The sequence below is a fragment of the Malus sylvestris genome, chromosome 4, assembly GCF_916048215.2.
Source record: "Malus sylvestris chromosome 4, drMalSylv7.2, whole genome shotgun sequence".
In the NCBI taxonomy this organism is placed as follows: Eukaryota; Viridiplantae; Streptophyta; class Magnoliopsida; order Rosales; family Rosaceae; genus Malus; species Malus sylvestris.
In genome coordinates this window covers 4,309,646-4,324,075 of record NC_062263.1, presented here as the reverse complement: position 1 = coordinate 4,324,075, position 14,430 = coordinate 4,309,646, and the positions used below count along the sequence as shown (strand labels likewise).

The following is a 14,430-nucleotide window of genomic DNA, read 5'->3' as shown; positions in this document are numbered from 1 at the left end:
GAACCCTTAGCAACCATTACTGAGGCAAAAATAGAAGACTTCGTATGGAAGAACATCCTTTGCAGATTCGGCATTCCCAATGCGATAGTCACTGACAATGAGGGACAGTTCGACAACAATAAGTTCATGATGTTCTGCTTTAAGTTCAACATCAACTTATGTTTTGTCTTCCCAGCTCATCCCCAGTTTAATGAACAAGTTGAAGCCATCAACAAAATAATCAAGCGAACTTTGAAAACCAGTTTTGACAAGGCTAAAGGTTGTTGGCCAGAATTTGTACCCCAAGTTCTTTAGTCATACCGCACTTCGTATCGGACATCAATAGGAGAAACCCCATTCTCACTTGCCTTTGGTACAGAGGTAGTTGTCCCAGTTGAGCTTGAGCAAGCAACGTTCCGAGTCCAGAACTACGTGCAAAGCGAAAATGACAAACAACTTACCCTCAACTTAGATCTAGTCGAGGAACACAGAAACCAGGCTCACTTGAGGAATGTTGCCTACAAGCAGTGCATCTCCAAGTACTATGACTCAAGGGTCAAACCTCGTTCTTTTAAAGTGGGGGACTGGGTATTGAAGAAAAGATTACTCTACGATAAAGTCCCGAGTGAAGGAACACTTAGTCCAAACTGGGATGGACCGTTTGAAGTTGTTGGCATCAGTCGCCCTAGCTCCTACAAGCTTAAAAGCTCCAATGGCAAAACCCTTGGCCATCCATGGAACGCTGATCACTTGAAGTACTATTACAAGTAAACTCACATTGTACAAGTGTTAAGTTTCAGCCGTTCGGCATCCTATGTAACAAAGACTATTTGGCATGAATTCAATAAAGATGTGATTTAGACAACTCGGTCCTAATCCTCTTACATTCCTAGCAATGAAACACTCAGGTTCAAAGCTTCAACATGAATGCTTCCAACAGGAAATCAAGTCTAAGTATATGTTAACAAGACTATACAAATAAACGAACAGCTCTACAGTATATTCATTCAATCTGGCCCAAGTTATGGCTTATATCTAAACAAAATATTTGCTCAAACATAGCCAGACATTCATCAATGATAGTGCAAATACTTGGTAATTAACAACAAACTAGTACATCCAAAGTACATGCACGTGCCACACAAACAACAAACTAGTACATCCAGAGTACATGGCACAAGCCATAAAAACAATAAACTAGTACATCCAGAGTACATGGCACATGCCACACAAACAACAAACTAGTACATCCAGAGTACATGACACAAGCCACACAAACAACAAACTAGTACATCCAGAGTACATGGCACATGCCACGCAAACAACAAACTAGTACATCCAGAGTACATGGCACATGCCACACAAACAACAAACTCGTACATCCAGAGTACATGCAGAAAAAAGAGGGCACTACGAGTCATCCTCATCTGAGGCCGAACCCCTGACAATATCACTCTGCGTTTCAACCTCATCGCCGTCACCACTTTCCTCAACATCTCCAGGACCATCCTCACTCTTCTGAGACTGCTCACTGATACTAGCCTCATTATCAGAGTCATCATCACTACTAGGATCAACTGCGAGGACGAAAGCTTCACCATTTTGTCGGTACTCATCCATTTCATCACGATACTTTCGGATAATGCTTCCATTGTCGTAACGCTCAAGGACGGCCATCCATTTCCTTTTCTCAAAATTAGCCGCCCGGATGCAATGAGGTCTAAAGGCATCATGAAAGGCCTGGGAACCTAAGAACTCCTGCACAGCAGCATCCCTCTCAGTTAGGATACTCATCTTCAGCCCAGAAACCTCAACCAAGGCACTATCCAACTCCCCTTTAACCTTGGAAACCTCAAGGATGGTTGTCTCCAACTGTTCCTTAGTTGCTTCCAATTGTTTCTTGAGCCTCACGTTCTCACCATTCCACCTCTTCAAACTCTCAAAGTTTTCATCCTTAAGGCGGATGGCATCAGCCAAAACTTTGCTCATTTTTCTGGCGTCATTCACAAGCTGCTTATTCTCTTTAAACTTTGCCTTGTACCCCTCGACTTCTCGTAATATGTCATCGTACTCAATCATGACCTACATGACAAGATGATCGTTACTACCAGGAAAAAGAGGGGAGAAAGTAAAGAAATGACAGAGTAACACTTACATAAGAAGATAGTCTCATCATCCGGTCACGATCTGATTCGTTCTCATCTAGCGGCTCGCCAAGCTCATCAACAGTGGATCGACGTCCTGCCAGGCAATTATTGACATACCTAAAACTATTTGGCTGCATGGCAACCTTCAAGTCCTTCTAATGAATGCTGCCAACCTCTTCCTTGTACTTTCTCTTACGACTACAGTTAGGGCACCTTCTTGGTCAGTAGACTCCATGGTTGGAGGAAATATGGGATTTATGGTACGAAGATGAGGCAACAGTCGTCTCTCCTCCCCTGCAACTATGGCAGCAGCACACTCGATGACCTCAGCTTCAGCCTTCTTTGAGGCAGCAATCTTGAGGACCTCCTCTTGCGACTTAGGTTTAGGGGTTGGCCTCACCCGGTGCTTACAAGCTCCCTTGTGAAACAAAATGTTGTATACGGGAACTAACATGGGTGTTTTCCCTTTCTTGGTGCTAGTCTCCCCTTTCTTGCCCACTTTCTCCACTGAACAAGAAAAATCAAAGTAAGGAATGCAACTTTGTAAAAGAAAGAGGGGGCGAAATGAAAGACACAACTTACTTGCTAGTCTCTGGCACTCCGACACTAGGGCTAGAAACTGTACTTTCGAAATAAAAGTCGTAGCTTGCCCAAATGTCTATCCTCTTTGGGCACCCTCAACACATTCTCTACGTCAGCTAGCTCTCGTCCAAACAGCTTGATGGTCCCTTGCGTCACTGCACGAAGAAAAAATGTTAAAAGCAAGAGAAAATCACAACAAATAGCAAATAATGCAAACAATGGATACATTACAACCTACAGTCTGGAAGTGAGTAGGAACACGTCGCTCAGGCATGACACCTTTAGCATACTCCCAATCATTATAAAGAAAGCACCAACGGTTTTTCCAAGTGCAGTACGCCTTTTTCTTACCAAAGACAATACGCTCTCTTTTACTCCGACATGCACACTCGGCATACCCAGTGCATGCTTTCACCGGGCGCATCTTATAGCAGTAGTGCCACTGATGAAAGGAAGGCTCACCTAACCCACATTCCATCCAAATAATATAAAACCCGATCAAGGTATCCCAAAAACCAGGGTAGAGTTACCCAGGCGCATATCCAATGAAAGACAGCATCCGTTGCAACCACGGGTGCAAAGGCAGCTTCACCCCTAAAGTCAATAATATCTGGGTATAGAATATAACATGACCCTTGGGCGGTTCAAAAGACAATTCTTCATGATGCACCAAACGCATTCCTACACTACGGGGGATACTACATGACTGCCTTAGGGCCTCAAGCTGCTTTTCGCTATCTAACAAGTTTTGCACTAAATGGTCTGCTGTGAACTCAGAGCGAAATATGGGTATGGCGTCACAAATAACCCCCTCACCCATTGACATGAAAGAGGAAGAACCAATATTGGCTAAGGCTTGGCAATTGCGAAGATCACCCAATCTTGAATTTTTTGTACAAGACTCCAACAAATGCCCTGAAGACTCCAACATTGCAAGCTCAAACCTAAAGTTAGAGTTAGGGGAGCCCCCATCACTAGGACTTCCAAACTCTGACATCTACAACAAACAGAAACAAACTCTATCACCACAAGAAAGATCGAAACATAAGGAAGTTCCTAGGGCATGGAGAAAAGCTCAATCAGTTCATTATGTTCTCAACCAAATACATGAACACTCAAACAATTCAACAAGAATGAAAGCATGTGATCTAGTGGAGAAGACTACCAACTTGAAGATGGTGCAAAGCAATGCCGGAATCCGTCTCAACTATAAGAGCAATCTGTCTCCAAAAATCACTACAAAATGAGCAAATGAAGACAATGAAAAGAGTGGAAACTTATCATTCTTATAAGGTTCAACATGGCCAAAGAAATTCAAAATTCAAAATTCAAACCATGAGAAAACCCCACATGGAAAGTCTTCAAACTTCCACACAAGCTAGGGAGTTTTCAAATTTCAAACTTGCAGCACCCCCTCTCCCCCTCAAAAAAAAAAAAAAAAAAAAAGAAGGAGATGAACACATTAGCTTCATCAATGGAGGGCAACCACAATTCTCAAAAGCTTCACACACTCTTAATCAAGACAGTGTGAAGCAAAACCAATTTATGGTGCCAACAAGAGCTTCATCAATGGAGGGTAACCACAATTCTCAAAAGCTTCACTCACTCTTGATCAAGACGGTGTGAAGCAAAACCAATTTATGGTGCCAACAAGAGCTTCATCAATGAAGGCCAACCACAATTCTCAAAAGCTTCACACATTCTTGATCAAGACAGTGTGAAGCAAAACCAATTTATGGTGCCAACAAAAGCTTCATCAAAGGAGTTCAACCACAATTCTCAAAAGCTTCACACACTCTTGATCAAGACAGTGTGAAGCAAAACCAATTTATGGTGCCAACAAACTACAACTCGTAGAAAGCTTCACACACTCTTGATCAAGACTGTTCGAAGCAAATTCAATTTATATGGTTCATCCAAACCTTCGACTACTACAAGGTGTGGCTTGCATCACAATCTTTTACTCAACAATGTGGAAGCAAAATTTGTATATGTTGTCTCTCCCACATTTTCAAATTTCTAATTTTCCCAAAAAAAAAAAAAGGAAATTGGGAAATTCAATAAAGCTTCATCAATGAAGGACAACTACAAATTCTCAAAAGCTTCACACTATCTTGATCAAGATAGTGTGAAGCAAAATCAATTCATGGTACCCTACAAAGCTTCAACACAAAAGCTTCACCTACAAAGCTTCAACTCCAAAGCTTCACCTACAAAGCTTCACTAACAAAAGCTTCATCAATAGAGGACAACTATAAATTCTCAAAAGCTTCACACTATCTTGATCAAGATAGTGTGAAGCAAAATCAATTCATGGTACCTAACAAAAGCTTCAACTCCAAAGCTTCACCTACAAAGCTTCAACTTCAAAGCTTCACCTACAAAATCTTCAACACAAAAGCTTCACCCACAAAAGCTTCACCTACAAAAGCTTGACCCATAAAAGCTTGACCCACAAAAGCTTCACCTACAAAAGCTTCACCCACAAAAGCTTCACCTACAAAAGCTTCACCCATAAAAGCTTCACCCACAAAAGCTTCACCCACAAAAGCTTCACCCATAAAAGATTCACCCACAAAGCTTCAACACAAAAGCTTCACACACTCTTGATCAAGATAGTGTGAAGCAAAATCAATTCATAGTACCCAACAAAGCTTCAATCTCAAAGCTTCACCTACAAAGCTTATATATATATATTATTTTTTTTTTCGGAAATTCGAAAATTTGAAAATTCAAAAATTCAAAAATTCAAAAAAAAAAAATATTGCCTAGGCCTCCTCTTCTTTGGGCCTAACAACTTTCATAACAAATATATATGAAGGAGAAGTTTTGGGCTACCACTTAGAAAGGAAAATGGTGAAGTTTTGTTACTTTAGAAGCTTGGCTACTAGCAAGACACCTCATTCGTCAACTCCCTCGACCGGAGACTTGAGGGACTCCTACCATATGCTACTGCACCTTGATACTCGAAAGTCTCACGACCATTCAGTGACTTAGATTTTTCAAGTCTCCAACCGAGAAGTTTTCCTCACTCAGGAAATTAAGGGAACACTACCTCAACCTACATGCTTCACTCACAAAGCTTCAACATACAAACTTCAACAAAAGAAAAAATTCAAAGAACTTAGTGAAGAAGGCTTTGGTGTATTTAACACAATACGTTGAAATGAAACAAAACTTATTTATTGGTATCTCCGATAAGTTAAAAATATGTACATATACATGAGTCAAAATAAACAAACAAGAGGGAGCCTTCACAAAGGTTGCTTAGGAGAAGTCTCAGCAATCGGCAGAGCCCCAGAAAGAGAAGGCACCGGAGGGTGATCATTCGGAGCCTCAGTACTGGACAGAACCCCAAAAGGATGAGGCATCAGAGGTTGATCATTTGGAGCTTCATTACGCAGTACTGCCCCAGAAGACGAAGGTAATAAATGCATTTAGAACAAACCCACAAACCTCTAATGATCAAGTAAAATCTGACCATCAGATTCCTGCATCTGGTCAAGCTTCCTCTTCATGTTTGTAGCATATTCATGTGCGAGCCTGTGCAACTGTTTATTCTCATGCTTGAGCCCTCTAATCTCTTGTTTGAGACTTATCACTTCAGCCGCCAATGATTCAACTTGGCGGGTTCGACCAAATAGACGTTGGGCCATATTAGACACAGAACCTGCACACTGAACACTGAGAGCCAGAGAATCTTTAACAACCAACTCATCAGACCGTTTGGAAAGTAGTCTGTTATCTTTGGGAGTGAGAAGGTTCCTGGCCACCACCGCAGCGGTCATATCATTCTTTATCACATACTCCCCAACGGTAAGAAGACCAGTAGGGGATAAGAAGGATGGACGCCATATGTTGTCTTGAGGAGGCATGGCTGCCTCTTCACCAAAGTTCAAGTCAAAACAACAGTTGGATGGGCCAGACATTTTCAGAAATGATAAAGGAGAAATGAGGTCCAATAAATCTTTGAAGTACGAAAATAAAGGGAAAATTCCTACAAGCAATAACTCTTTGAACGTACTTCTTGCACACAATTGGTGCCCTTATAAAAGAAATGGCAGCAGGGCCGTTTGTTCAAAAATCGAAGAGGCACCACTCTCCGGATTTCAAGAAGCAAATTTTCATGAGTAAAATATGTCGACAATCCCCACACGCAACATCAGCTCCTCAGGTACCACAGATAACTTTGCCAAAGATATCTGACAAAGTTTAGACACATAAATTTTGAAAGTCCAGCTACCCTACTATTACCCACAAGGGTAAAGGAACAACACCACTGCTTGATAACTGGAAAGTCCTTATGTGTATCAACCTCCGTGCTCCATGGCAAGGCAGACTGGCAAAAATGCCCAACCTTTACTCACATTCGAGAAAACACTCCCAACAAGATTGCTTGCTAAAAAATCGAAGAGGCACCGCTCTCTGAATCTCGAGAGTCAGACTCCCAACAGGATTACTTACTCAAAAATTGAAGAGGCACCGCCCTCCGAATCTCGAGAGCCAGACTCCCAACATGATTACTTGCTCAAAAATCGAAGAGGCACCGCTCTCCGAATCTCGAGAGCCAGACTCCCAACAGGATTACTTTCTTAAAAATTGAAGAGACACCGCTCTCCGAATCTCAAGAGCCAGACTCCCAACAGGATTGCTTTCTCAAAAATCGAAGAGGCACCATTCTCCGAATCTCGAGAGCCAGATCCCAAACAGGATTACTTGTTCGAAAACCGAAGAGGCACCGCTCTCCAAACTTTGAGAGCCAGATTTCCTTGGATAAAGCTTGTCTGCAATCTTCACACGCAACATCAGCTTTCCAGATACCACATACCACTTTTTCAAAGTGCTCTAACAAAGTTAAAACACGTGAATCTTGCAGCTCCTACTATATTGCTATGGTCAAGAAGGGTAAAGGAACAGCGTTACCACTCGCTGTTAGGACAATTCCTATTTATGTCGACCTTCATCCTCCACAGCCAGGCAGACCTGCAAATAAAAAAAATGCTCAACTTTTCTTCACATCCGAGAGGGCACTCTTAGCAAAGTCTCTCGAAATACTCAGCTTCTTTTCCCCCCGATAATACCTCTACAAACAAGTCACACCAGAGCAAGAGTATCTCATATCATCAAGGTTAAAAGCAAAAGTATCCCATATCATGTTTTTTCCTTGTCTTTTCCTTTGGCCTTGTTCTTACCTGCAAGACAATGAGAAAGAGAGCAATCAGTTAGCACTTGGAATCAAGCTTCCAGTCAGGAACTGACTACCTGGAACTCCTTGCCTGATTACTTACCTGGCATTGCTCTCGAGTACTCATCTTCAACATCTTATGCTTCCAGAAAAGATACCACATCTACCTGAGGAACAGATAGGGCAAGTGATAAGGATACAGGGAAGCATGTAGAGACAAGCGCAACAGAACACGTGCCGATTCATCTATTACTTTGTCAACAACAAAAGTATCCCATATCATCAAGGTCGAACGCACTCTTGATTTGATGGACTTGTTTTGACCCTCAAATTCTTTAGTCGACCTTATACTCTGGAAGAAACCAGAAAACCCTCCAGCCCAGTTCAAAAATAAGCATGTGGAAAGTTACTTCTTCAAAAGCAAAAGTATCTCATATCATCTCTTCTCATTTTTCTTCTCTTTATCCTTCCTACTGCCTGCAAGATAGGGAGAATAAGAACAATCAGTCTGAACTCGAAATCAAACTTCTGATCTGGGACTGATTGCTGGGAGCTCTGTTTGCTTACCTTGTCTGTCACCTCTTTCGGCAGATCTCCTAGCTCGGCAACTCGGGGGACTCCTACTACATGGTTTGTATCGCGTTTGACCAAGCCTGAAACTACAAGTAAGCTTCAAGTGAAATTGATACATTACCTTGTACATCTACACCGGTTAAAGATACAACCCCTGGATGGAGGAAGAGTACTTCCAGAGAAGATGCCATATCTACTTGTGAGACAGATAAGGCAAGTGAAGACGATACCACACTTCAGTACTTAGAAGTTTTGTGATTACTCAGCGGCTTGATTCTAGCAAGTCCCCAACCGAAGAACTTCCCTCACTTGGGAACTTAGGGGAGCATTGTTTGTACCATACTTGACCAATCCTAAAACTACTGAGCACTGGTCAACGTTATACCGTCAAGGACCTAGAAGAGTTTCCCTCCAACCATGGAGGCCAATCATAGTACGACATGTGTCGACATCAGAAGTCAATCACAGCGTGACACGTGTCAATATCAGAAGCCAATCACAATACGACACGTGTCAATGTCAGAACAAAGCTAGAAACTCTTCTATAAAATGAGATCATTCTCCCACAATATTTCTGAATGTCATTTATACTAAATCATTCACTTGTACTCACTAAAGGAAAGCTTGAACCTATGTACTTATGTAAACCCTTCACTATTAATGAGAACTCCTCTACTCCATGGACGTAGCCAATCTGGGTGAACCACGTACATCTTGTGTTTGCTTCCCTGTCTCTATCCATTTACATACTTATCCACACTAATAACCGGAGCAATCTAGCGAAGGTCACAAACTTGACACTTTCTGTTGTACCAAAGTCCACATTGATTTTGTACATCAACATATATAAACATTTAAAACATATAAGTCTATCATAGCACGCCGTAATTCAAAAAATATCTTATGCACGCGCTCAACTGTAATTCAAAAAATATCTTATGCATGCGCGTGAGCACGTGCATGAAGACTAGTATAACTTTTTATCTTCGGTGGGAATCAGCTTAACATGCGTGTGCATGAAGGCTAGTATAACTTTTTATCTTCGGTGGGAATCAGCTTAACAGTGGGATATGAATCTTCATGGTGTATATGAATTAGTAGTTGATAATTCCTAATTAATATGCTTAATTAGCAAAAGAGATAATTATGAAAATTTTAAAATAAAAAAAATGAAAAGTTAATAATATTTTTTAAACTTATTACGTGGCGAATTTTGACTGGATTGTAGTGCCACTAAACAAAATCCAGTGGCAAGCCGAACCTCTTACAAGTTTTTCTCCCTATTTAGGAACTCCACTGGAGATGCACTTAAACTAGTATTTGATTTTTCAGCTATACGAGCAGCTAGCGCTATTTATGAAAGTGAATCATAATAATCCACATTATTTTTGGAAGGCAACAAAATAAACATTATTTCTGATCTGCGATAAAATAAACAACATTATTTTTGAAACTAGACCAAAATATCCCACTATTTTTATAACTATAACAAAATTACACACTAGCAAGTAAAAATCTGATTAAAACTCATCAAATTCACCATCAATTAATCAAAAAACCAAATCAAACCCCAACAAAAACAATATATTCACATGTTTTATCCAAAAAATAAAAAATGAAGAAATGACGGGAAATAGAGTAATGTGTGGGGTGGGGCGTAATGATGTGGGGAGGAATTTAGGTTTTTTATTTAATTAATTTAAATTATATTTTGAAAATAAATAATAGGTAGCATAATGAAAAATGATCTCAACAAAGAGATGCTAATTCTCTGACCTCATTCACCGCGTCAGTGCATTTAGTCGAGGGGTCCAACGGTTCTGGTGGTGCTCCGAGTCCGAGCTGTGGATCTCCTGCCCGGTATCGCCATATAATTCGATTCACATTCCTTTTTCTAGTTTATACTTGCTATGGTGTTTGTCACACAACAAACTCACCATGCACTTCACTCTAGTAATGTTACATTTACTATCTAATTATATCACCATTTGTACTATTTTTCTAATAGAGATAAGGTCTGCCAACTTATATAGATCTCATCTCCAATTTCTATTAGAGAAATGATACAAATGATAGTACAACTAAACGGTAAGAGTAGCCATTTTTATTTCACATCAGAAAAATTAAGGGACACACATCCACGTAGGCACTTTTTGTATGTCAAAGGGCCACGTAAGCACTTTAACGTTGATTTTTCATGTCAGATTCATGCAACAAACATGGCTTCAATTTACTTGTTGTCCTCACTTTGGTTTGTTCTATGGAGTAGGATTCCTCCCATTCTCTCACACTTTGTTTTTTGTTTTATCATCTCTATAAAAAAATTAATATAAAATATTAACGTGACTTAATTGTAATCATTTACGAAGAAAAATATATGTATGCATTAATGCATAGGCAGGCATGCAGAGAAACAAGAAAAGCAGATGCACGAAGAACTACAACCAGGGGGCCTACAGAAAAAGGAATGGCCTAAATATAATGGCACGTTTATGTACCCGTAATCGGAATTAATTTATGGAATTGGATTCCGATTACGGGATACACATTTGTTTACATAATCTTGAGAAATCAAAATACATGTGGGGTCCACACGCATTAAGGAATCCAACTCCTAATTTTGAAGGAATTGGACTCCCTACATAAGGGAGGTATTTCAATTCCTTGTGACTTGAGGAATCCGGAATGGAGTTTATTTACCAATTATGCCCTCACTTGTTTCTTATTATCCCAACATTGTCCTTCATTTGACACTCATTATGCCATCTTTTAATAAATAAATAAATAAAACCTCTTTATATATTTTTATATAGATGAATTTTATTATATAAATTTAATTCAATTAATTAGTATGAAATTAATTTATTTATGTAAGGGCAGTTTAGTAATCAACCTAGTTTTCATTCCAATTGAAATGAATTAGTAAACAACTTATATGGATTCAACATCATTCCTGCCATCTTTTAATAAATAAATAAAACTTTTTTATATATTTTTATATAGATGAATTTTATTATATAAATTTAATTCAATTAATTAGTATGAAATTAATTTATTTATGTAAGGGCAGTTTAGTAATCAACCTAGTTTTCATTCCAATTGAAATGAATTAGTAAACAACTTATATGGATTCAACATCATTCCTGCCATCTTTTAATAAATAAATAAAACTTTTTTATATATTTTTATATAGATGAATTTTATTATATAAATTTAATTAAGAATTTAATTTAATTAATTAGTATGGAAATAATTTATTTATGTAAGGGCAATATAGTAATCAACTGAGTTTTCATTCCGATTGAAGTGAATTAGTAAACAACTTATATGGACTCAACATCATTCCTACTCCGATTCCAGACAGTTTTAGTAAACAACTTCAACATGAATCTGATTCTGATTCCACCTCATCTCAATTCCTCTTCAATCCAATTCCTTCTTAATTCAATTCCTTTCAATTTGATTACATATTAGTAAACGGGCCTTAAGCGTTGAAAAGTAAGCTCGGATGGGTCGGTTAAAAACTTTAAACAGACGGGCTGGTTGAAACTTATAACCAGACGGGCCTACACAAAAAAGAATGGCCAAAATCTAAACATTGAAAAGTAGGCTGAGATGGGTTGGTTAAAAAGTTTAAAGCCTTGTGGAAATGCTCAAGTTTTCATTTCTACACTGGCATTTCCAATTAAACTACTCCGCAAGAAACAAGCGTTTTATATCACAAAATAAATCATCAATTCCAATAATATAAGCAACATTAAATCCCAAATTCCTCTCTCTTTTTGTTAAGGAGAAAGGTCAACCCAATCACCCCAACACGCAGAGTGAGATACAAACATTACAATGGTTAATATCTTTAGACCCTAATTACCCGTTGTGGCCATCGCCATCTTGCCCACGACAATTGCCTAATTACCCTTTTATCACTCCACAGAGTGTTTTAATTAAACTTAATTTTGTGAATCAGTCTTGACTGCGGAATCGTAGTGATGTACTATGTATGTCGACAATCTCAAGATGTCAAACCATGGTGAAAGACTTTTCGGTCAACAAAATGAAGGAAAATAGTCCCGAGATACAGGAAATATTTAAGTGATGGAAAACGTTTTGAAATACGAGTATTTCTTGCGGTCACAGACAACTTGAAGTCAGTTTCCAAAAACAAAAACAACTTGAAGTCGACCGCTGTGGGTCCCAGTTATGAAGGCAGGCATGTTGTTAAAAGGGATGTGTCATTCACACATTCATTTTTACTTCTCACACATTCTTTGTTAATTTCTATCCGTTGATCTTTTTTAGTTCATTCGATCCGACGGTCAAAAATTAGAAGGGTGTGTGGATATCACACTCCTTGTTAAAATTGCAAGAATTGCTGCATGAGCAATATATTTCTTACTGTACCTAATGCGTTGTGGCTGCACAGAAAGAGTCAGAATGAGCAATATATGATGTATTCTTCTTTTTGAAGTCAATAATATATTGTCTTTCATTCAAAGAAAAAAAGAAAAAAAAATCTATGATTGCGTTCTATCTCCTCTCTCTCTCTTAATCTTTCTTCTAATCATTTCGTCTATTTCAATCCTTTTTCTATTCGAAACGAAAAATAAAAAACACCAATACAAAAAGAATATCCCACGCGCTATAAAAATATAAGAAAAAACTTCAGACTCTAGACATCCCGTGAGCTTGGCTCCATTTTCATGCAATTGCAAAATCTCCCTTGGTGGGAATATAAAGCCTTTCTTAATACATGACCTTAGATTCAAAATATACAACACTTTCACATCATCTAGATTCAAGACTGAAACTTTTGATCACAAAAGGTAAGGCATGTGATAAAGAAGAAGTTATTTTGTTGATCACAAAATGGTTTGGTAAAGTGACATGCAGACGACAAATCTGGAGCGCCCCCACAGCTAACACCTAGGAAGATGAAAGTAGCATTGTTTTTTAGCAGAAAGAGGGTTCTAACGTCCAATTCCTAAATTTGGAACATGCGTCGTGACATGGACCCGCAAGGGATCTTGCATAAATGATCATATACTCCAAATATGGCTGTTGACTTCTCAGCTATAGGAGCAGCGAGTCCAAAAAGATAAGGTCGCATATGGATATATTTCTATTATAGTACAAATGGTTGTATAATTAGGTAATAAATGTAACTTTTTTCTAATAAGAATAAGGTTCATCAACGTATATGGGTTAATTTTTATTATAGAAAAATAATACAAATGATGATGGTACAATTAAATTGTAAGAACAACAATATTTAGTTCACACCACAAAAATTAGGAGACACACGTAGGCACTTTTTGTTTGTCAAAGGTCCACGTAAGCACTTCAACCTTGATTATGGGTATTTATCATAAACAGCTAAATTTTAACCCCTAATTTTATATATGTCAGTTTTTATAGAAAATTTCAAAACTCTCAAAAGTCAATATGCACAAAACACTTTTTCTGATCTTCCTCAGGAAGGGGCAGAGTGCTGCGTCGTGGACAATTTGTGGAAATGTAGCTCGAAATAAAAGTTGCTCCATTATCCAACTACGTACCTTTTGTATGTCAATCCCGAGTCCCGACAAGGTTCGTGGAGAGTCCAATTGCCATTTAGCATTAGAGTGTAGTTATATTCCTTTTTATATGTAAGAGAGAGGTATTAGGTTTGGTTTTCGTTATAGACGAATTTAAACCACATTATTGCTAATTATTGTTAATCTATTGTAAGACAAAATCTACCCCACATTATTGTTCAAAAAAAAAAACATTGGTTCAATCTTCAATGTACCAACAAAGTGCCCTATAAATTGGAGTAGAATTATCTCCCCTTCTATTTCCATCTTCTTCCCTCTCCTCCTCTCATAGATTACTTTTTGTCTTCTTCTGGTCATTACAAAATTAACATAAAACGTTGACATGGTTTAACTGTGACCGTTCAAATAGGAGGAGAGAGAAAGAGAAGGA

At 38.7% G+C, this 14,430-nt stretch overlaps 1 protein-coding gene across 1 annotated transcript in view; it reads left to right on the top strand.

Moving 5' to 3' along the window:
* Nucleotides 1–14,430, top strand: part of LOC126619706 (vegetative cell wall protein gp1-like) — a 78,264-nt gene that overhangs the window by 31,951 nt on the left and 31,883 nt on the right. The window lies entirely within an intron of this gene.